The sequence below is a fragment of the Taudactylus pleione genome, unplaced genomic scaffold, assembly GCF_031769625.1.
Source record: "Taudactylus pleione unplaced genomic scaffold, aTauple2 ptg000572l, whole genome shotgun sequence".
Lineage (NCBI taxonomy): Eukaryota > Metazoa > Chordata > Amphibia > Anura > Myobatrachidae > Taudactylus > Taudactylus pleione.
In genome coordinates this window covers 1,865,516-1,891,512 of record NW_028284974.1, presented here as the reverse complement: position 1 = coordinate 1,891,512, position 25,997 = coordinate 1,865,516, and the positions used below count along the sequence as shown (strand labels likewise).

Genomic DNA, 25,997 nt, shown 5'->3' with positions numbered 1-25,997 from the left:
GCCCCGCCCCCGTCGGCCCCCTGCTGCATCTCTTACCCGGGCTTCTCTCGGGAAGAGAATGTTAAAGGTAGGCAACCCTGCCCTGCAATAACCTAGGTTTTAGTTCTGGTGTAAAAGGGGAATAAGTAATGATTACACCTGTGCACCTGCTAGGTGACCTGGAAAACGTGAACTGTTTGGGGTCCTGAGGAAGGAGTTTGAGAACCATTGATATAGAAGAAAAGAAACATAGGGAGAAACATCTCGAGGGTTAAATCTTTTAAATCTGGTAATATCCATGGAAATCAAGACATTCAGCTATCCAAATAAAGCTTTTAATTAATTAAATGCTGGATTATTACCTGGCATGGTACAGCAGCCTTTAACAACCAATCACATAAATGATCAGTCTGGCTAAAGTTGGAATAACGAAAGCTAATATCTGATTGGTTGCTAGGAGTATCCATTCCACACCATAAGATATACCACTCTCCTCCTTAATGACATGAGATATTGCCATAAAGACGTTATTATTAGCGCTCATGATCGCATTGCAGAATGCGATTATATCATCTGAATGAATCATTGAACACCCGCAGGCACAGGGGCTCCGAAAAGACCGCGTCCCTGCAATGTGCTCTGAGTGCTGCACATGCGCGGTCCCGCTGACTGCACATGCACATTTCTGGGGGAACCCTCTGCCGACTAAAACCACGATGTGTAACCCATAGGCTACAATGGGCTATTGCCATCTTCAGATGCGTAGCTGCAGGGGCCAATCTCTGAAATGCTTTGCATAGAAACCTATGAGGGATGCGGCTACCGCTCCCCTACAGCGGCTAATGCTAAGGGCGCCCCGGACTTACCTCATTCGGGCTTGGCGTCCTGCTGCGTTCCGGCATCGGGATTAAGATAAGTGTCAGTATTTCGACGCCTATCTTGTCCCTTGTTGGGCTATGGATGTCAGTATTGAGATCAGCGACATCGCAGCCACCGGTCCCATAACTACATCCCGCAGTTACCAAGTGATCGGTATTTAATTAACTATTCAGTGCATAACTTCTCACACATAAAGGGGTTTCCACCTCCAGACGTCCTTTATTTATTGTTGTGCAGATGTATACTACATTGTTTGATCTCTTTCTGGTTTCCTCCTGTGTTTTGCATTCTCCCGGTCCTTTCTCTAATAGAAGCACAAACAGGTAATATGGAGGGAAGCAGTCGGGAAGCCGATGGCCGGAATCCAGGTAATATGGAGGGAAGCAGTCGGGAAGCCGACGGCCGGAATCCAGACTGCCGGCTTCCCGACTGTCTAATCCCGGCAAGAGTTAAATGACAGGCGTCAAGATCCCGACACCTGTCATTTTACCTACGCCAGGAGCCCGACGCCCGGCATCCCGATCGAAGGTAAAACGGGCGCCGAGTGCGTACAGCCGCGTGGGGGGAAGGGGGGGGGGGGGGGGGAGGGTCAGGTTAGGGGCTCCCGGGGGAGGTTAGGGTTAGGCACCCCTCCGGGAGACTTAGGTTTAGGCAGCGGGGAACGGGGGGTTCGGTTTAGACACTTAGGGGGGGGTTAGGGTTAGGCACTTGGGGGGGAGGTTAGGCACCACTAAGGGAGGGTTAGGGGGGGTTAGGTTAGTTTATACTTACCTTTAGCGCAGTCGGGATCTTCACCTTTGCCGGGCTTCCGCTGTCGGGATTTGAATCACCGGTCATGCGGCCGGCAGTAAATCATACCGATCCCGATATGGAAGTAGGTGTTTATTATAACTTACCTTATATCGGCCGATGTGGGAGTGGGTATAAGCAATCTATGCACATTATTGGGTATGACATACATACATGTGCCACAGCAGCGGGAGTACTAGCAACAGGGGAAGGTATAAGGGGAGAGGCACAGGAGGGTGAGGGGGTGGAGCCGCTGAAGTGAATAGACAGGTGGCAGGTCCATTTATTTAATGGTAAAAAATAAAGGAGAAACAAAGAATGTACAGTGGGAATGTTTAAAGCAACAACAGTATATGAACCTTACACACACAAGGCCGAGAGGCTCCCAAATCTCAGGTGGCGATTCCATCCGCCCGGAAGAGTATTAAAGTCTCGCAGAGCTGCCCACATCCACCTGGTGCCACCCACTGGGTCCTGGTGGCCAATGACACGATTTGTGCTGTATTGTGTTACCATAGCCCCACTCCGCTTTATCATGCCGGTAATTCCATTTCATTGTGGAATTACCGGTGCCATGAGGACGCAATGGTGCTGTCATGCCCAAAGCACCACCGCCCTATGCCATGTCCTGCCCACCACTTATACCTTCATTTTATTTTTGCCCTTTACCTCCCTGAAAATCTGTAGACTGTTTGCAAATAATTTACTCCGGGAACACATTTACTGTCAATTCCTTCTCATTTACAGCATGGTAGTGCTGGCCATCTTCAAGATGGCGTCTTCTTATAAGGTGCAGCCATTTTGGGGATGCTGCACTGACAATCCCGGCGATTTGCTATTTCTGTTCTATTTAGGATGTTTCCATGTGCCGTGTGAGCATCTGCACCCAACAACGAGTGCAATTATTCACAGCTCACCTCCAAGAAAGTTATTTATCTTTACAATAGAGAACCCTCCTGCTGACAGCACAATCATCAACATGCAAATTTCCCTTGTACAGTCCAGACTTTGATAAATGACCCCTATAATGATTTATAATATTGTGCATTTTCCATTTTGGTAGGTTTGTTATTGTCATTGTCTAAGAGAAAAATAATTCCAGAACAAATCTAAATAACTAAAGATAACACACATCTTTATAAATATTCTATTATATTAAATATGAGGGGAGAGCCCGCTGGATAATCTGCTTGTCAGGAGACTAATAAAATATTGAGCAGACTGTAGCAATATTTGATTGTTAGGAATAAGTTCCCCATGGCTAAACTAATCTTTTCCCAACAACCTGCTTCTTTCTATCTGATTTACTTATCAGGTTAAAGCTATCTCATGTAGCTGTACTCGGAACAGCCTCTGGTGCTGGAGAGGGCTTCCCCTCGACTGTTAGGACAAACCTGCTTGTCTCACGGGTTGGTTATAGAAAGCCGGCACTCGGGATCCCGGTGGTCAGAATCCGGACGCCGGCATTCCGATAAGGTTTTCGATACTCGGTCAGTGGGCCTGATTCAGAGCCGCTCGTAAGCGGCCGCTCATTCGCTCCGAGCGATGTTTGCCCAACTGCGCATGCGTACGGATCGTTATACGCATGCGCGAACCAGTCAGTGCGGTCGAAATTCATGTGCTCGCAAAATAGCGAATGCCTGATAATTTGAGTGACAGAATGAGGCGTATGTGGGTGGTAACAGGGGAAGGGGCTTGAAAACGGGGAGTGGAGATCCAAACGCAGGCATGCTTAAAGGTCAAAACGGGTGTTTTATGGGTGTGCATAATTAAAACAGCAGCGTCATTGACCACGTCACTGGGTTATTTTCTAGCCAGAACTGCTTGCAAGATTGTGGTAGCAAAAACCAACCACAAGAATAGCGAGCAGTTCATACGCTGGTCGATGTACTCGATTAATCTAATAAATAGCGGACATGAAGTAGGATGCGAGCGGCCAGGGGGCGTATTTATCAAAAAAACTACCGCAAGTTTTGTTCGCTCGTTCAGACCTAGAGGCGTGAACACACCGCAAAGAGTGAACGGTTCATTTGAATAGCCACCCCTATTTTCTGGACGAGCGAGCGCTAATTGCGTCCGGCTCTGAATCAGGCCCAGTATCCTAACCCCCCTCCCATGCTGTGCTGGGAGTGCAGAGTGTGGTTGCTAGAGGCCATATTGTTGTGTGATTTTATAAATGTATAAGGCAATAGATATCTGTGTCAGACATTAGGTAGTGTTTTAGCTATATACATCTGTGTTCAGCAGTTTCATTTATGTGCAATACCAATCCTGAATAAATATGGCGTTACCTTCAGTTAAGCTAAGTACACGTCATAAACATAGTCAGATGTCTTTGACATGTCCAACTGTCTTATTTGAGGCAACAGTGCGCCCTACTGTCTATTCTTTCCTCTTTCTTTTACTTAATATTTCCAAATGACCTTTAAACTTGTTAAACTATTTAAGCATGGGGTTTTACTCCTATATAAAGATGTAACCTGTCAGTATACAGTTAGCCTATTGCTCGATGTACGAGATCCCAGCTTCAAGGTGTTGGAGGGGGCTCTTGGGGAAGAAAAGCCATTGATGTTCTAAGTAGATGATGTGTTAATCAAGAAAGTTAAGTATTCTTCCTTTTACTTTGTAATATATAAGAATCGTATTCTTGTTCCACCGAGAACACACGCTGACTAAATCTATCCTCCCCCCCCCAGTGACTAAACCTAACCTTCCCCCTTAGTGCCTAACCTTCCTCCTCCTAGTGCCTAACCCCTAACCATAACCCTCCCCTAGCCCCACTACTTACCGCCGAGATGCCAGCAGCCGAGATGCCGGCGCTGGGATTTTGAGGTGTCGGAATTCTAGCGCTGGAATTCTAAGCGCCGGCATCCCGACTGTTGGTATTATGACCGCATCCCTGTCTTACATATCCTTTTGAAAAGAACACTATGCTTCAGGCACTTTAGTCCCCTGATGTCACTGTATAAAAAATTCCAGGAATTGTATGCTACTGTATTAATGAGAAGGCACTTGGCAGATTTGGGGGTAAATTGCGAAACGTGCAAAGGGCCTGATTCAGACCCGCTCACTAGGATGTGTTCGCATGCAGCCAGCCAATGTTTGTAATCTGCGAATGCGCAAACCAGTGCGAGAGATCGTGAAACGTTCGCTCACGCCGCATACACTGCCTGGCTGAATAAGTGACAGGAGAAGCCGTTTGTGGGTGGTGACAGGTGCTGGACACTAGAAACGGGGGTGTGGTGGTGCGAACGCAGGCGTGCCTGAGCATCTTAACGCCGTTTCAGAGGAGTGCATAATTAAGACGCAGTGTCATAGTACACGTCACTTGGCTGAATTACACACTGATGTGCTCGCAATGCTTGTGGTAGGGTATAATCAGCCACAAGTGCTACGTATGAATACGATGGTACCCGATGTTACCGATTGTTGCATACACTTCCTGGAGATGATGTGTGTTACTAAGGAAAAGTGGGCATCTTAAGAGAGGCTGGTGGGCATCTAAACACACACCTCGATCGCACGCCAAGAAAGTGGGCATGCCAATGCCTTGCCGTGCGGTCGCAGGATTTGCATACTTTGGCAGCGTGCGAATGCATCTAGTGAGCGGGTCTGAATCGGACCCAGTGTACTGCGTGCAGTAGGATCTGATAATTGAGGCTACGGGGAGCATGTGCCCTGGTCCCCCTCCCCTCTGGACCAGGTCACGGTGTGTGCTACTTCTTGTCTGGCAGGCAGCTTCGCATGCTTCCCTATATGGTTCCCTGCCCCTCACCTCTACTTCCCCTCTTTCCTTCTCACCAGCGGGACCTATTACGGTCATCACCGGCACTACAGAGACATGAAAGAAAAGGCAGCAAAGTGAGTACAGAACATCTGAGCCCCCTGTGTGTCTGCAACCCCCCAATCCCCACCTGGAAACTGATGCCCATTACAGATGGTCTCAAAGGCCCTCATTCAGAGCCGTACGCTCTGAGCAGAGCGCACGCTCTGAATGAGGGCCGTCCTCCATAACTATGGAGCGTCCTCCTGGACGCTCGTATAGCTGTGGGTCACCACCCACAGCCTATACGAGCGTGCAGTTTGATGGCCGCGATGGTCTTGACCATCGCGACCATCGAAACTGCGAGCCGGAGCCTGCGGTTGAGGTTTTCAACCGCAAGGCCCGGAGTGATTTTGGCTCTATCAGAGCCAAAATCACTCCCACTGACATCACTAGTGGCCGGCTTCTGACGGTAGGCGTTCCCTTAGGAACGCCCCCGTCAGGGAGGCACACCCCCGGCACGCCCACCAAAGGGGGCGTGCTGTCAATCAACATCGACAGCACGCCCCCTTTGATCAGACACAACGAGAGAAGGAAAGTCCTTAGCTCGTCGCGTCTGGCGCATGCGCACGACGGAGCTCCCTCCGTTGTGCGCATGCTCAGTGCAGAACATCGACCCACTTGCGAGCGGACAGCCGCTCGCGAGTGGGTCTGAATCGGGCCCAAAGTTAGAAGCACTTTGGAAAGGGATCAGCGTTTTTGTTTTTTTTTTACTTTTGATCAGTGTACAGTATTAATACAATAAGATGTAGTGAAAGAATTAGGTTTAGAGATTTTCCGGTTGATCTCCCCACTGTCTGACTGTAGTGATTGCAAAAAATAGAAGTCTTACAGTATTTATAAAGAGAATAAAACACAGATACATCTAAATATCTAAATCAGGCACAAAAATAAAATATATATGTATTGATAAACCAATTATTATCTGTAATGCAGCTCCCAAAGAGGTTCTGGAGACACTAAATACACAACAAAGAAATAAAAATACACAAGGGAGCGCTAAAATAAAAGGTTACATATTCATTTAATATGACATGGTTATTAGGATATACTTTACACCTTAAATACAATAATAAAATCGCTTAATACGGCCAAAGATATTTTAAATATATAAAAAGCTTATATAGGAAAAGGCAAAATAGCTGGCTGCTCGCTGGGTCTGTGGGCATTTTTTTTTTTGTCTCCAGGCCGCTCGCAAAGCTGTGGGTGACCACCCACAGCTTGCACAAGCGGGCTGGAGACCATCATGATTATCGCGACCATCGGGCTTGCGACGAGACCCTGAGGTATAGTCTTGGCTGACGCAAGCCCGAATGGACTTCCTGCTCTAATAGAGCAAGAAGTCCACTACTGACATCACTAGTGATGTCAGTAAGCCCTCCTAGAAACGGCAGGCGTTCCTAAGGGTATGCCTGCGTTTGTCCGGCCGCCCTCCCTACCTGCCCACAAAACGGGGCGAGTTGTCAATCAGCATCGACAGCCGCCCCGTCTTGTTGGGAGCCCCAGAGCGACTGAACTTCAGTCGCTCTGCGGGGTTCGCTCATGCGCACGCCGGACGCGGCGTATGCGCAGGGCTAGAACATTGGGACCTATATACTCATTTTTCTTGAGGCTATTTTGCCTTTTCCTATATAAGCTTTTTATATATTCAAAATATCTTTGGCCATTTTAAGTGGTTTTATTATTGTATTTAAGGTGTAAAGTATAACCTAATAACCATGTCATATAAAATGAATGTAACCTTTTCTTTTGCGCTCCCTTGTGTATTTTTATTTCTTACAGTATTTGTAGTTATTTTTACTATTTGTCTCACCCATTTACCTGTCTATGTATGCACCCTTTGCCCACCAGTGTCTCTGCCCACTCCCAACCTACATTTGTGCCCACCCCCTCTCCACCTGTCTTTGCCGCCTCCCCCACATGCATCTCTGCTAGCCCCCTCACCATCTGTCTCTGTGGGGGCCAATATGTTCTATTTTTTTTTCTGTGGGGGCCTTCCTGTGGGGACCTTCCTGTGGGGACCTTCCTGTGGGGGCCGATGTATTTTTTTTTTTTGTTTGCACCTCACATACATCCCAATGGTGTTCAGATTCAGAGTTGGACGCTAATGTGATCGCAACTGCAGTTGCGAAGATATGCAAATGTCATCAAAGATCACCTGAGCATCAAGACACCCACTGCTGCCTTCTCACCTGCGTGCATGTACGCATACCTACGTAAGCATCGGTAACTTTGAGGTACATCGGCGGCCATCTTTCCCTTGCGGCAGATCTGCCGCAGCCTTGGGTGCTCTTCTGACACAGAGAGCTGTGTATGCACTCGCGGGGCCAAATGTAATAGGGTGAGAGTTTAGAAAAGTGAGAGTTTCTGACACTTTTTAAACTTTGCCAATGTAATATAGTCCAAAAACAAAGTAACAGAGCGAACTTGCACATTTTTTTTAGACTTAAAAAACTGTCACGATTTAAAATCTCATTCAGATGTTTTCCTATTTTGAAGATAAAACTCTACCAATGTGAGAGTTTACTGCTAAACTCTCACATTTTCTAAACTCTCACCCTATTACATTTGGCCCGCAGTGTCTAATTTATGCACGCCCATGTAACGCCGTTTCAACAGACAGGCACGTCTGCGTTTTTGTGATCACTCCCCATTACCACCGCCAAACGTTGGCAGTCTGTCACTCACTTGGCGATGGATTCCTCCATGCTTGAAATGCAATGCGCAATGGCAAACAATCGCTCGATCTGCAAGAAAATTGCATTAGCGTCCATCTCTACATCAGGCCCAGTCGCTGTACAGATTTAGACGCGCGCACGATGAAGTGTATTAAAAATGTGTTGTGTGTTCTTTGGTGTTACAGCAGGTCGGCTTATCAGAATGCACCAAAATGTCTAGCTACGGCTCTGCGCCCAGAAAATGGCGGCGATAGGCCTACGGTTTAGTGGCTACTCTTATTTGATTATTTCAGTCCCCCTTAGTGCCTAACCCTAACCCTCCCCCTAGTCCCTAACCCTAACACTCCCCCTAACCCCGCTACTTACCTTCGGGATGCCGGCACTGGGAATCTTACAGGTGTCAGGATTCCGGCGCTGGTATTCTAAGCGCCGGCATCCCATGTGCCCGGATACTGACCATATCCCCTGTGAAAGCTGGATAATTGGCTGAGACAAGATCAGTTTAAAATTGAAGCATGTGCGACGCCATCTTGCGAATGGCAGCTAGACTCCATTTTAGAAACAAGAATCTGCAAGACGCCATTTTGCGACCAGCGTCACTTTAAGTTACAACTCACGAGATAAGAACAGATTGCAATGTTTTTGATAATCTACCAAGGGCAACTAGAAGAACAGCCTCATGCGAAAAAGTAAATAGAATAGACAATGCACCAGAAACTGTGAGTGCTTTACATACAAATTGGGAATCCCAGTATGCAGATAAGTATAGTTGTGGCAATTGTAATATAATCCAGGCATTGATCTACACAATTGGATTTGTCTGAAACCTAAACAGGTTTTAGATTCACACCCAGACAGAATGGCCCTAGCTTCACAGCTGGAGGTAACACATTTGCATTGCAGTCTGAAACTGTGAGTGAGGAATGATATGTGTGTGTATGTATATATATATATATATATATGTATATATATATATGTTGTTAAGTCCATCATGAATGGAATCTCATGCATAAACACCGCACATTACGCACAATTGAGCTGCTAACATGACGCACAGTAGCGAATGCACAATTATTAGCATCATGCGATTGCATCTTTCACCATTTCACATACACACATTATGCTTAAGACCCCGAATAAAAACACTGTTTAGTAGCTAAATGCGCACACATCTGTCCCCAGTTAACTAGCATCTTCATATCAAACCCCGTACTCTCACACATTACATATTCACTTACAAGGTTCCATTAGCATTAAGGTATAAGATTTAAGTTTGTTTAGTTAATATAAACGCTGTGAAATAAAGATATATGGTAACTAAGGTATTATACATGCTAAACAAGCCGTGTTTGGTTTTGTACTGATGCGTACTCTTTCCACAGTATTCCGGTGTAATCGGTGGGGAGATCGCATCATGCATTCTCGAGTTATGGACCGCAGAGACTTCAAGCAACAAAATGTATTAACTGTTATGATGTTGCAGGGGGCGGGTGGGCAGAGATCACCAGCTGTTAGAGGCTGGGTGAGTCTATTTGAACCAGCCGGTTAAATGCTCTGTAACAGATGCTTCTCCCCTGGGAACCAATGATGTCAGCAACAAACTTTTCTATTGTCCTGTCTATTCTAGGTGGATATAAACATGTGTGCTCAAACACTGGGTCTTTAGTCTTCTTGCTGAATGCTGACTGAGGGGTTTCTTGCTGATGCCTAACATCTGGTAACGGAAGCTCTGCGTATGTATACTGTACTTGGGTCTGTATAATTCCTTTGCGCCTAAATTGTATCTGGATCAATTGTGTGTAACTGACTGTACTTTTACTTGAATAATACTTGTGCTTTGGAACCACAGCTTCCAGGTCTAAGTCTTTATTTACTGTATGACTGCGTACGCAAATTAGCATCATCCTTAGAAGGTATAGGAAAGGTGTGTAAGAGGTTCAATTGCAATATTGGCACCCCTATAGGATAATTGAATAAAAGTTGTTTTATTTATACAAATATGTTTTTTAAGAGTGCCATGCCCATAGAGTTCTTTTTCTCCTATCCATCTTGTTATTCAGTTATTCTAAAGGACCACCACCGCTACTTGGAACTAATCTGTGACATATCCGTCCAATGATTAGATATTGGTGTTCTTTTAATAACCAGTGCGGTGAACAAACCCTTATTAAACTCACCTATTGAAGTCAGCAATTTAATAACACAAATGCAAACCCTTTCTTTGTTTAGGCCTTTAGCTATGTGATATATTAGAAAATAAATAAATAAATTATATATATATATATATATATATATATATATTACACACACACACACACGTGAATGCATAATTTACATTATTATTATTATTATTATTTCTGTTTGTATCATTTTTACATGTACGTGTAAAGTGCACAGGCTGTGTTCCATGCTGAATCTAAATTCCAAAATAAATAACTGCACAATGCGGAGAGAGTTTAGTTGTGCTGAATGCCTCAGGGTTCTGCCGTCTCAGCAACCTAACAAGTTTTAATTTAGCAGATAGCTATCAGTATAGGTCAAACATATTGTAAATCTAAACAAAGATTCCAAGACCAGAAGTGTAATTTATTCTTAACCCTTTTCTTGCTGGAAACAGGAGACTTATCTGTGGCCTGCGGTGACATTGATGTACCAATCTGATTGATGCACCAACATTGTAAAAAATATATAACAACAATGGGGCTAAAGTAGCCCATATAATAAGTAGTAGATGGTTAGGGTGGGTGAGTAGCGGATGGTATACAATGGGTAGTGGATGGGATCTGATAGGTAGTGGATGGGATATGAAGGGCAATTGATGGGACATGAAGCATTGTATATAGTATATGATGGATTGTAAATGGGTATGATGGGCTGTGGGTGAGATCTGAGTGGTGGTGGATGGTATATGAGGGGTTGTGGATGGGATGATGGGTTGTGGATGGAATACAATGGGTTGTGGATGGCATATGATGGGTTGTGGATGGAATATAATGGGTTGTGGATGGGATACAATGGGTTGAGGATGGGATACAATGGGTTGTGGATGGAATATGATGGGTTGTGGATAGTATATGAGGGGTTGTGGAAGTGATACAATGGGTTGTGGATGGTATATGAGGGGTTGTAGATGGCATATGATGGGTTGTGGATGGGATACAATGGGTTGTGGATGGTATATGATGGGTTGTGGATGGGATATAATGGGCTGTAGATAGCATATTATGGGTTGTGGATGGTATATGATGGGTTGTGGATGGGATACAATGGGTTGTGGATGGGATACAATGGGTTGTGGATGGTACATGATGAGTTGTGGATGGGATATAATGGGTTATAGATGGCATATGATGGGTTGTGGATGGTATATGATGGGTTGTGGATGGGATATAATGGGTTGTGGATGGTATATGAGGGGAATGTGGATGGTATACAATGGGTTGTGGATGGTACATGAGGGGTTGTGGATGGGATACAGTGGGTTGTGGATGGGATATAATGGGTTGTGGATGGTATATGAGGGGTTGTGGATGGAATATGATGGGTAGATGATGGGATATAATGGGTTGTGGATGGTGTATGAGGGGTTGTGGATGCTATATGAGGGGTTGTCGATGTGATATGATGGGTAGTTGATGGGATATGATGGGTAGTGGATGGGATACAATGGATTGTGGATGGGATACAATGGATTGTGGATGGGATACAATGGGTTGTGGATGGTATATGATGGGTTGTGGATGGTATATGATGGGTTGTGGATGGGATGTAATGGGTAGTGGATGGGATGTAATGGGTAGTGGATGGGATGTAATGGGTTGTGGATGGTATATGAGGGGTTGTGGATGGGATATGAGGGGTAGTGGATGGGATATGAAGGGCATTTAATGGGATATGATGTATTGTATATGGTATTTGATGGATTGTGAATGGGTATGATGGGTTGTGGAAGGTAAATAATGGATTCTGGATGGGATATGGTAGATTGTGTATGGGATACAATGGATTGTGGATGGGATACAATGGGTTGTGGATGGTATATGATGGGTTGTGGATGGTATATGATGGGTTGTGGATGGGATGTAATGGGTAGTGGATGGGATGTAATGGGTAGTGGATGGGATGTAATGGGTTGTGGATGGTATATGAGGGGTTGTGGATGGGATATGAGGGGTAGTGGATGGGATATGAAGGGCAATTAATGGGATATGATGTATTGTATATGGTATTTGATGGATTGTGAATGGGTATGATGGGTTGTGGAAGGTAAATAATGGATTCTGGATGGGATATGGTAGATTGTGTATGGGATACAATGGGTTGTGGATGGTATATGATGGGTTGTGGATGGTATATGATGGGATGTAATGGGTAGTGGATGGGATGTAATGGGTAGTGGATGGGATGTAATGGGTTGTGGATGGTATATGAGGGGTTGTGGATGGGATATGAGGGGTAGTGGATGGGATATGAAGGGCAATTAATGGGATATGATGTATTGTATATGGTATTTGATGGATTGTGAATGGGTATGATGGGTTGTGGAAGGTAAATAATGGATTCTGGATGGGATATGGTAGATTGTGTATGGGATACAATGAATTGGTGGATGGGATATTATAAATTGTGGATGAGATATGAAAAGAAGCCAAGAGGAATTCTTCTCTTCTATGTATCCACAAATTGTGATCCACAAATTGCATTGGTTACTAGTGACCTACTTTTCATTGAGAAGCTGAAACCTATTCAGTAATGTTGTTTAGACAATTTGAAGTTAACTATATTATTAAAAGAAAATCTGCCTAGTATTAGCCTCTATTGTTACTATTTTATTTTATATTATTGTACTGTATATAGACCATTTTTGTGGAACCTGGTTCAGCTGCACCATTTGCAGTTTTGCCCCAAATGGTCCATGGTAAATACGGCAATGGAAAATTTATGTGGTGGACCCCTTCCCTTGATGTCCTAAGCATGTACTTATTTTGTTAATATTTAATTCAGTACTGTTTTACAGAAAATTGCAGATACTGGCTTGGAGACCAAGGCCAAAACCCACATAGATGTGCCTCTTCCATAATTTTATGTAAACAAATTTGCACCATACAACTCCTGGCCTCTGCTTGTGCAAACTTTTGCTCTTCCTCAAATGTAGAGTTTGCTCTGCAACTTATTTGCCCTGGAAATCAAGGAGCACAACAGTGCTAAAGCTGTACTTGCCCTGAAGAGAAGCTGTTTTGCACTTCTTAACAATAGTAGAATTTGGGATAATAGGTCTGCAAATCTGACTTGGGACACAACTTAAACTGACCCGCAAGTGCTTCCTCCACCAACAGCAATAATAGACTTGATTATATCAGAACAGCTTTTTATTTTGACCTACCACGGTTTACGATTTTGTTGGGCTTTTCGTCCACTGCTTTTATTTTGCACATTGCACATACCTACTCTCCTGTAATATCTTGGAAACTTCCTGAAACTCTTAGTTCTCCTGGAAGCCCAAAAAAGTAGACATGTCTCCCGAAGCCTCCTGACAGCCCATGTAGCTTGATGATGCAATTTATCCTGATTAGTTTCTCGCCCTTGCTTTCCAAGTTATAGCTGCAAAGTAGACCTGGCTGCCCCTTCCTGGAGGGGTCAGGCCAGAAGTCAGTAAGTATGGTTCTGTTTTAATATTTCGGGGTTTTTTTGTTAAAAAAAAAAAAATACTGAAAAAAAAGGAAAAAATATTTTGTATAAAATTAGAATTTCCAGCCAGCCAAATTTCACTCACTTTTCAGAGTGACCCACTCAAGATAATTGAATACCCCTGTTGTAAAATGTGTGTGTACGGTCTATTATCATACTTGCCAACTCTCCCTGATTATCAAGGCGACTCCCTGAAATAGTAGCAAACTCCCTGTCTCCCTGAAGAGTCTAGGGGGTATATTTACTAAACTGAGTTTTTTGAAATGGAGATGTTGCCCATAGCAACCAATCAGATTCTAGCTATTATCTTCTAGAAGGTGCAAGTGAAATGTTAAGTAGAATCTGATTAGTTGCTATGGGCACCATCTCCACTTCTAAAAACTCTCCCTTAAGTAAATGTACCATGTAAGTTAATGTAAGTCAGAGATCTATACATTCAAATGGTATTATTAGTAGAGATGTGCGGTTCGGTTCTCCAGAAATCCGAATCCGCCCGACTTTCCTGAATCCGGGTAAATCCGAGTCGCGGTTCTAATCTCCTGAGGAGATCCGGGTAAATCCGGTTCGCGGGTCTAATCTTTTTGCGGTTCGGAATTCAGATTTAAATCCGAATTTTGGGTTTTGGTTTGCATAAATTATATGATTTAGCTGGTTTTAAAACTTTTTATATTTTTTTAAATCCAGATCCAAAACCAATACTTGAGAGTGGTTTTGCAAAACCAAATCCAGATCGAAAACCTTGAAGGAGATACAGATCCAAAACCAAAACACGGGGGTCGGTGCACATGTGACACCCAAAAACGGACACCCCTAGGACTGTGAGGGGTTAATACCACTTTGGGCAAGGAAGGAGTTAATAATGTCTCCCCAGCACGTGTGAAGCAAGGGGACAGCTGGTGCTGATTGGATGAGCCTGTCCTGTCTCTCAAGCGGGGGGTGTGGTCAGGTGCCCGCGAAGAAGAGGGTGAAATATAGAGGGCGTGCCAGGAGCTGAGGAGAAGTGTGGCGTGCAGCACGAGGACAGCGGGCAGAGACCGCCAAGCTGCAAAGCTCTAGTGGAGTGTGGAGCAGCCGAGCCGGGAGCGTGGACGCCGGGGACCCGCGGAAGATAGACCGGGTCAGGTGAGCCACAGCAACGAAGAGCAGCACACCATTAAGGCGTCCAGCGCAGCAGCAAGAGCCGCTCGTGGAGGTACACAGCCACAGTGGCAACACGCAGTACAGGGTAATCATCCCCCCTGCCCCATACCACAGCAGCAGCCATCATAGGGTAACTTCAAAGCACCCTCATTTCAGTTATACTACTTATAAGAGAAGTCGCTGTGCTATTGTGATTTATAACTTTTTCTGCCAACCACAAGATGGCCGCAGGCCAACAGCAACAATTGATTTGAGTTGCCATGCTGCCAACCACAAGATGGCCACCGATTAACTGCAGTATAGACATACAGCTCCAGCAGTGGAAAAGTTACATAGCCTTGCACCAGAGGTAGCTACAGGAGTGGTGAGTGGAAGATTGATTGCACCACAGGCAGAGCTGCACTGACACTCAGTAGTACTGGACTTTCTCATACCTTGTTGCAAATAGCAGAACCTCAGTGTTACTTTCACTTTCAGTATATAGGAGTTATCTGCTTCACTGACCAAGCTCACCAATATTTACCCTGCATGTTTTCCGGATCACACCAAGACTGTCCTATTTCACAGCACAGTGATTCTTTGATACTTGAAAGCTGGAATACACTACTGAAAGGAGATAATATAGCCCTTCAACCTGGGATAGAACTGCGGGACACTTTACAGTAACAGTTGTTTAGGAATATTGAATAACCTGATTGCCTGAGAATTGAATGTGCTTATAGAGAGAAAAGTGGAATTAACATTCAGTGACTGAATTGCTATACTGTGTACAGGACTTCCATATACACATTGGCGATTCTTCCCTCCCAGATTTAATACTAACAAATGCTACACTAAGTGGGACTAGTACCATGGTCAACTTAAACTGATCTATAAGAGCTCCACCAGCTGCAGCAGCGAAGACGGGTAGGAATACAGTGTTTTGTGTTTAAGGTCATCTGGACATTGAAACTGTTAGTTTAGTACTGACATCATTGCTGAACTGTTTTCTTGTAGTGTGCAACCGTTTGAGATAAGAATGTATGCTCAATACTGAATTCAACTGTGAATAGTAACGTAAAAGTTGCCTTACATTGTATGGTCATACTGCCGAAGTATTATTACACCAATCCGTATGGTGCCGTGCAAATGCCATTGTTTTTATATGTAATCTCATTATTGATGTTTTTTCCCACTGATGCAATACAAAGGCTGCCTCATTGAGTGAGGTGTGTTATTTATGCAAGTGCCCTGCCGACTCTCTAATAAACCTGTGTTCACAAAATAAAAACCACAAGCTGCCTCGTCACCCCTTCATGTGCTTCCATTACTCTCACCTCTCCGTAAGTCGAGTGAAGATTGAACCACAACACACAAGGTAAACTCTTTACTTACTACGTAAAGTCAAGGTTACCACTACTGGCGTCACGAACAGGATTAACGGAGTCCAAAGTGAGAAGGTTGGAAGTATAGAAGAGCCATGTCGACCGATCCACCAACCCAGGCAGTACCGCCTGCTGGCGCAGGAGCACCGATCAACCCACCTGTGGCACAGATCAATCCTATCACGCGCTCCTCTATTACTTCGGAGCCCCGTGGCTCCCCACGTATTCTGGTGAGGACCATGGCACAGAAGGAAGCACTCTCACCGAGTTTAAAAGGAAGATGACCTCTATGTTCCGTTTGTACCCGCTAAGTGATCAGCAGCAGGTCGAGATACTCATTGGGCAATTGAAGAATTCGGCACTCAGGGAAGTGACGTCCTGGCCCGCCAGAGAAAAACAGAACGTAGAACAAGTCCTTAAACGACTAGCGACCACTTTTGATGCCCGTACCTTATCCACCTTGAAAATGAGGTTATATGCATGTAAACAAAAACCTGGGGAGAGTCTGCGTGACTACGCCCTCACCCTGCAGGAGGCCTTGAGGGCAATCCAGGCTGTCGATCAGGAAGATGTCAGGAACCCGGATGAGACCTTGGTCACCCAATTGATAGAGGGAGCTAACAGAGAAGGAACACGAGTTCAACTGCGACTACTGCGACTACAACTTCCGACGCATACTTTCTTAGACTTTAAAGAAGCGGCTATCAAAATGTTGGGCACGGTCGAAGAGCATAATACGGAATTCCCAGAATTACCAAGTCAGTCCTACTCAGCAGAAGCTGGCTTACGGAATGCATGTCAGGCACCCAAAGAAACCAACCCCGCCTCCCATGGGCTGCAGCTGCCATCCCCTGACCCAATACAACTGTTGAGGAAACAGATGGAAGAAATGACATTGGGAATGGCAGAGATACGTAGGGAGGTGCATAGCCTAGCTCAATCCCAACCGGCGGATTATGAAGAGCCGCGGTGGCGGCCGAGAAGACAAAGGGCTGATGACTGGTGGGAACCACCCCGGGGACAAGGGAGAAGATCAACAGATCGGTTTGATGCTCAAGGCCGTCCCATCTGCAGGCGGTGCCAGAAGGCAGGTCATGTGGAGAGACACTGCAGGCAAGAGGAGACGTTAAACTGCAACACCCCGAGGGTGGGGGTCAAGCCTCGGGGAGAACAGGAAGAGTAGACCCGAATCCTGAAGAGTGGTGGCCCCGGTATGTCGGGACGTGTCCGACAATCCCAATTGTCATAAATGGCGTGGAAGTTTTGGCCATGTTAGACACAGGATCCCAAATCACCACCATACAGCTACCTGCTTTTCAACGCTATTGGAAGGAGGGGCAGTTGCTGATGCCACCTCCCTCATGGCTGCAACTAATTGCTAGTAACGGACTGGGGATCTCCTGCGTGGGGTACTGGGAGGCTAATATGCAGATCGGAGAAACCCTCCTTCCACTACAGGGATGTCTGATCACTGAGAGCAGTGAAGCTAAAGTAGCACCGGTGATTCTAGGAATGAACGTCTTACAGCAATGTCCAGAGGAGCTATTGGCCACACTAAGGAGTGAATTGTCTCAGTTGGTCACCGGGGAGCGAAGAATCATACAGAAGACTATCAGGGTGCTTCAAGGTCACCAGAGGTTCACCCATAATGAGGGAGAGATTGGAAAGGTTAGACTAATGGATAGTACGCCCATCAAATTGCTACCCAATTCAGAGACCATCCTCTGGGGCAAGGCACGATGCGGACCAGCTGGCAGAAGCTATGAGGCCTTAATTGAACCCTGTTTAACGTCCGCTCGCCAGGAGGCGGTAGTAGCCAGTACCCTAGTCACTGTGAAGAACGGACGAGTCCCAGTGCGGATCTTAAATCCCCATAATTACGCAATCAAGTTGTATCGACGCCAGCCACTGGCCCGATTATTGTGGACCTCATTTCAAGATGTCGTATATCCATCCTTACAAGCTAATCAGTGTCAAGTAACCACGGAGAGTAGTACAGCTGATGAGCAGGAAGATGAATGGTGGGCAGAGATTCAGGTAGGGGATGGCAGTACACTGAGAGACCATAAGGCCGGAATCCTCCAGGTTGTGAAGAATAATGCTGAGACTTTCAGCCATAGCCCTACAGATCTGGGTATCGTGAAGGAGATACACCATCGTATCCTGACAGGGGATGCCCCACCCATAAAGGAGCGGCATCGCCCATTGGCACCAGCGCTATATCAGCCCGTACGGCAACTGTTGGAGGACATGAAGAGCAATGGCATCATCAGAGAGAGTCACAGCCCATGGGCAGCCCCATTGGTGTTAGTTCGCAAAAAGGATGGCCAGCTAAGATTCTGTGTAGACTACAGGAAGCTGAATGCTATCACACATAAGGATGCCTATCCTCTACCCCGAATTGAGGAGTCTCTGACGGCGCTTAAATCTGCCAAATATTTCTCAACCCTAGATTTGACCAGCGGCTACTGGCAGGTTCAGATGAAGGAAGAGGACAAGGAGAAGACTGCCTTCGTCACACCAATGGGGCTCTATGAATTCAACCGTATGCCATTTGGCTTATGCAATGCTCCCGCCACCTTCCAACGCGTGATGGAGCATTGTCTAGGCCATAGGAATTTCGATGTGGTTCTCCTATATTTGGATGACATTATCATCTTTTCAAAAACCTACTCTGACCATCTGCAACACTTACGGGAGGTTTTCCAACAGCTGACTAGGGCCCTCATTCAGAGCCGTACGCTCTGAGCAGAGCGCACGCTCTGAATGAGGGCCTGGCTCCATTTTCATGGAGCGTCCTCCTGGACGCTCGTATAGCTGTGGGTCACCACCCACAGGCTATACGAGCGTGCTTTGTGATGGCCGCGATGGTCGAGACCATCGCGACCATCGAAATTGCGAGCCGGAGCCTGCGGTTGAGGTTTTCAACCGCAAGCTCCGGAGTGATTTTGCCTCTATCAGAGCCAAAATCACTCCCACTGACATCACTAGTGATGTCAGTGGGCCGGCTTCTGACGGGAGGCGTTCCCGTGGGAACGCCCCCGTCAGGGAGGCACGCCCACCAAAGGGGGCGTGCTGTCAATCAACATTGACAGCACGCCCCCTTTGATCGGACACAACGAGCGAAGGACTTTCCTTCGCTCGTCGCGTCTGGCGCATGCGCACGACGGAGCTCCCTCCGTCGTGCGCATGCTCAGTGCATAACATCGACCCACTTGCGAGCGGACAGCCGCTCGCGAGTGGGTCTGAATCAGGCCCTAGATTCGGTCTGAAGCTGAAGCCATCCAAGTGCCACCTGCTCAAGCCCCGAGTTCAGTACTTAGGTCACATTGTAAGCCTTGAGGGTGTGACCCCGGACCCCGAAAAGGTGAAAGCGGTATTGGAATGGCCCATCCCGCTGACAGTCAAAGATGTCTGACGGTTCCTTGGATTTGTAGGATATTATCGACGGTTTGTGAAGAACTTTGCCAAAGTCGCCGCCCCTCTATTAGAAATTCTACGAGGGATCCCTAAGGATAAGTATAACAAACAAATTCCCATAGAGTGGATGACTGAACGACAGACAGCCTTCGACCTGCTGAAGAAAGTCTTGACAGAGGCCCCTGTGCTGGCCTACCCAGATTACAACCACCCGTTCCGGCTGTACACGGATGCCAGCAAGCAAGGGTTGGGAGCTGTACTTGCCCAAGTTCAGGAAAATCAAGAGCGTGTGATCGCTTACGCTAGTCGCAGTCTACGTCCCACCGAACGGAACGACGCCAATTACAGCGCCTACAAACTCGAGTTTCTTGCCTTGGTGTGGGCAGTGACAGAAAAATTCAGAGACTATCTAGCGGCAACACCGTTTGTAGCTTATACAGACTGTAACCCACTGGCTCATCAAGCCACCACCCCTCTAGGAGCTTTGGAACAAAGGTGGTCCTCCAGACTGGCCAACTACCAATTCAAAGTAGTATACAGAAGTGGGCGAAGTAACGCGAATGCCGATGCACTCTCCCGGCTACAGACGGGCGAAAGTGAATTGGAAGGAATAGACAGGTGGGAGCAGATTGAAACTCCCAACTTCAGTTTGAAAAGAAGAGCACCGGAACAGAATGCTATGGTTCCCATCCCTGCGAGAGTGCAGGAAGTTCAGGGCGTGGAGATGGAAGGAGATTGGACTGTCTGGCAGGACGCAAACCCAACCTTAAAAAGGGTGAAACAGTTGCTGGCCTCTCGTCAGGGGTTGACCCAAATTCAGAGACAAGCTGCAACCCCGGACCTAATCCAATTGTGGCGGCAAAAGGACCGTTTGACGTTGCGAAGAGGCCTATTGCTACGACAGAGCACAGATCCAAAGACACATCTGTTGATTGAGCAGTTGGTGGTGCCCCCTGCGAAAATCGATCTTATCCTACGGGCCTATCATGATCACTCTGGCCATTTCGGCTGTCAAAAGACCGAGACGACCCTACGTCGAAGATTTTACTGGGGGAATATGCGTCAGGATGTGGAAGACTGGTGCAAATCTTGCAACATATGCACAGCACGTAGACCAGCTCCATCAGAAGAGAAAGCACCGCTGCACCCCATTGTTACCCGACAACCACTAGAACTCGTAACTATCGACCATGTGAAGCTAGAACCAAGTAGCAATGGATATCAATATGCTGTAACCATAAATGACCATTACACCAAGTTTGCCGTTGTACTGCCAGTTCGGGATCTCACGGCAAAGACAGCAGAAATCGTCTGGCGAGCATTTGTACGGCCCTACGGGTACCCTGCTAGTATTCTGACGGATCAGGGGCCTGCGTTTGAAGCCCTACTCTTCCAAGAACTATGCCAGTTGTACGGGTGTGTGAAATTACGCACTACAGCATACCATCCTCAGGGCAACGGGGCCTGCGAAAGGATGAACCAAACTGTGATAAATTTACTCCGAGCTGTACCCCTTCCACAAAGACGTGAGTGGCCCACTCTGCTAGCAGAACTGATCTTTGTCTACAACAACACTGTGCACAGCTCCACAGGATACACGCTGTATTATCTGCTTTTTGGACGATCTGGGAAACTACCCGCTGACGTTCACTTAGGCCTGGCTTCGGATGATGCCACAGATTCTTGCTTCCAAGGGGATTGGGTCGTAGAACACCAGCGTAGATTACAGACTGCTCGAGCTCTTGTGGACCAACGTATGGATGCTATCCGTGATCGACAAAAGGATCGATACGATGCGACCGCACATGCCAGACCATTAACCGTAGGAGATGTCGTGCTAAGGCGAAATAATCGGCGGCACAGCAAATTGGATTCGCAATGGGAGCCTGATCCATATGTAGTTACCGGCATTCCCAACGCTGAAATAGCCGTGTACCAGATTGATAAGGTAGAAGGTGGTCAACCGAAAGTTGTACATCGGGATCAACTCAAATTGTGCCCTAACCCTCACAGAGCTCCAGAATTACTACCTGATTCTCCACCATCACACCCAGCCCGAGATCAGTTGTCGATGCTAAATGACCCATTGAGTCTTGTCCTGAGTATGTATTGGCCTGTCGTGGCCGGTTCCCCGACCCCAGAAATGAGGCAATCGCCTGTGGTTGAGGAAGTCATTGCAGACATCCCTGAAATTGGTGAAGTGAGACGCTCGACCAGGAGCACCCAAGGAATACTGCCCATGCGTTACAGACAATAGAGAGGTCGGTAGAGGCACCTTTAGTACTGTTTATATTTTCCTGATTGCACTAATCTGTTTGACATTGATATGTTGTATTTATGTGTACATTTGTGCTAGTTTGATAGTTAATGGTTAGGCGTAGTCAGGGTCATGATCTATTCATCCTTTGTTCATTGATGACCAGGATTTGTGACTTACAGATGCCAATACTCTGTTATTTGGGAATTATCCTTTGTTCTGTTTCCCTTTATTATTGGACCAAGCGTGAGGACACGCATCATTTCAGTATGGAGGGATGTGACACCCATGAAACGGACACCCCTAGGACTGTGAGGGGTTAATACCACTTTGGGCAAGGAAGGAGTTAATACATGTCTCCCCAGCACGTGTGAAGCAAGGGGACAGCTGGTGCTGATTGGATGAGCCTGTCCTGTCTCTCAAGCGGGGGGTGTGGTCAGGTGCCCGCGAAGAAGAGGGTGAAATATAGAGGGCGTGCCAGGAGCTGAGGAGAAGTGTGGTGTGCAGCACGAGGACAGCGGGCAGAGACCGCCAAGCTGCAAAGCTCTAGTGGAGTGTGGAGCAGCCGAGCCGGGAGCGTGGACGCCGGGGACCCGCGGAACATAGACCGGGTCAGGTGAGCCACAGCAACGAAGAGCAGCACACCATTAAGGCGTCCAGCGCAGCAGCAAGAGCCGCTCGTGGAGGTACACAGCCACAGTGGCTACACGCAGTACAGGGTAATCATCCCCCCTGCCCCATACCACAGCAGCAGCCATCATAGGGTAACTTCAAAGCACCCTCATTTCAGTTATACTACTTATAAGAGAAGTCGCTGTCCTATTGTGATTTATAACTTTTTCTGCCAACCACAAGATGGCCGCAGGCCAACAGCAACAATTGATTTGAGTTGCCATGCTGCCAACCACAAGATGGCCACCGATTAACTGCAGTATAGACATACAGCTCCAGCAGTGGAAAAGTTACATAGCCTTGCACCAGAGGTAGCTACAGGAGTGGTGAGTGGAAGATTGATTGCACCACAGGCAGAGCTGCACTGACACTCAGTAGTACTGGACTTTCTCATACCTTGTTGCAAATAGCAGAACCTCAGTGTTACATTCACTTTCAGTATATAGGAGTTATCTGCTTCACTGACCAAGCTCACCAATATTTACCCTGCATGTTTTCCGGATCACACCAAGACTGTCCTATTTCACAGCACAGTGATTCTTTGATACTTGAAAGCTGGAATACACTACTGAAAGGAGATAATATAGCCCTTCAACCTGGGATAGAACTGCGGGACACTTTACAGTAACAGTTGTTTAGGAATATTGAATAACCTGATTGCCTGAGAATTGAATGTGCTTATAGAGAGAAAAGTGGAATTAACATTCAGTGACTGAATTGCTATACTGTGTACAGGACTTCCATATACACATTGGCGATTCTTCCCTCCCAGATTTAATACTAACAAATGCTACACTAAGTGGGACTAGTACCGTGGTCAACTTAAACTGATCTATAAGAGCTCCACCAGCTGCAGCAGCGAAGACGGGTAGGAATACAGTGTTTTGTGTTTAAGGTCATCTGGACATTGAAACTGTTAGTTTAGTACTGACATCATTGCTGAATTGTTTTCTTGTAGTGTGCAACCGTTTGAGATAAGAATGTATGCTCAATACTGAATTCAACTGTGAATAGTAACGTAAAAGTTGCCTTACATTGTATGGTCATACTGCCGAAGTATTATTACACCAATCCGTATGGTGCCGTGCAAATGCCATTGTTTTTATGTGTAATCTCATTATTGATGTTTTTTCCCACTGATGCAATACAAAGGCTGCCTCATTGAGTGAGGTGTGTTATTTATGCAAGTGCCCTGCCGACTCTCTAATAAACCTGTGTTCACAAAATAAAAACCACAAGCTGCCTCGTCACCCCTTCATGTGCTTCCATTACTCTCACCTCTCCGTAAGTCGAGTGAAGATTGAACCACAACACACAAGGTAAACTCTTTACTTACCACGTAAAGTCAAGGTTACCACACACATCCCTAATTATTAGAGATGAGCGGGTTCGGATCTCAGAGATCCGAACCCACCCGAATTTCGAAGATCCAGGGCGATCCGAGCGCAGTTTTGAGCGGGCTTAACGCTGATTGGCTGAGAGAGCCGTCTGCATTGTTGCAGCACCTAGAAGCCGGTTAGGGCTTGCGGAAAATCAGAGTAGCAGCTTCCTCCTGGAAGCAGCTAACTGCTAATGGGCAGCCCGGACTGGCAGTCCCAGGGAGAGGAGACACCTCTCCCTGAGACTGCTTGTATATGTAACTGGCAGGTAGTGCTTCCAATAGGAAGCCACTGCCAGTCACACAGTGTAGCCAGTGCAGTCACGGACTGCACTCACTATGCTGAGGTGGTGGATTTTACTGGGGGGGCTGCAGCCTCGCAGTCCCTAGGCAAAATCCGCCACTGGATGGAAGTCAATTTTATGATACGCCTCTCAGGTGTAGCAGTACATGTTCACTTTACCGCCGCGATCATACTGCTATCACAATCCCCCTGAAATGCTTTTTCAAAAGTAGGCAAGTGTGGTCTATAATGTGTTTTCTATGTTTGTTATGCCGCATTTGAGAAAAATAGCAGATGGCCGCCAACAAAGTCCTACGTGTGCCCCTGTGCCAAGCATCCCCATATTGTGATATTGTACACAACAACCAGGCTCTTGTGTGGCATAGTTTATATCAAGATATTTACTACATTACTATATATAAATGGAAAATGTACAGTACAATAGTCAGAAATTTCTCTTATTTAAGTTACTTTTATTCTAACAAGAATTACAGATGTCTTTATTTTTCTCTAAGATATTTTTTTCTGTGTTACTAGTTTTACAGAGTTTATATTTCAGAATTTTCAATCACTCAATATAATGACAAATCACTAGGTCTTTTAGGTGTTAGTAAAGCAATTATTGCTTTCAGTCAGACAAAAGCAATCGATTTGCTGAATTTCTGCGTTTCCTAAGAAAAGGTCAGTTCCATCCTCGAAAACAAGACTCTGAGGTAATCAGGACAGATGAATAAGAGAACAATCTTCAGGGTTTATTGAAAGTACAACTTAAAATCCTGCCTGTCAAGTATATTAAAGAGAAAACATATTCAGTGTATACTGTTAATATTTAATAATTGATGATTAATTGATGAACACAGTAAGCTGTTTGATACAGGTGGACAAGAGTTTGTAGATGGGTCGGCGCTCACACTGACAAAACCCATATGCTAGGGGGTTCCAGTCAATAAATCTACAGTAAAAAGATAGACACTGTATATAGACACCAAATGGTAGACAGGCAATAGGTAAACAGGGACAAAAGGTCAACTTTTTTTTTTAAGGGTTAGGGTTAGACACTTACAGGAAGGCTGGTTCTAGGCTCCAGGAGTGATGGTTAGGCACTTACCAGAGGGTTAAGGTTAGGCACTAGGAGGGATGGTTGGGTTAGGCACCAAGAGAGAGGGTTAGGGTGAAGCTTGGGGATAGAAAAAAAAATGTGTCAACCTTTTGTTTTGTGTCAGCTATATTGTGTTGACTTTTTGACCCTGTTCATCCTTTTGTACCTACTGTATCTATCTTCATCCATGTCGACCTTTTGTGTATCAACCTTTTGTCCCGGTCTACCTATTAATTGTCTACCATTTAGTGCCTATGTAGACATTGTCTATCTTTTTATTGTAGCTCTTTTATACCAAACCCATGCTAGGGCATTGAGTTTTAGGAGGGCCTAAAGCATTGAGGGTGAGATGTATCAAACCTTGAAGAGAGGTAAAGTGGAGAGAGATGAAGTACCAACCAATCAGCTCCTGTCATTTTTCAAACACAACCTGTAAAATGGCAGTTATATGCTGATTGGATGGTACTTTACCTCTCTCTACTTTATACCTCTCCAAGGTTTGATACATATCCCCCTGAATGTGAGTCATTATATCAATCACACATAGC

The 25,997-nt window shown here is 45.9% G+C and overlaps 1 protein-coding gene across 7 annotated transcripts in view; it reads right to left on the bottom strand.

The window, feature by feature from the left end:
- GRIK5 (glutamate ionotropic receptor kainate type subunit 5) overlaps positions 1–25,997 on the bottom strand; it is a 344,326-nt gene that overhangs the window by 45,280 nt on the left and 273,049 nt on the right. The gene's annotated exons all lie outside the window — the stretch shown is intronic.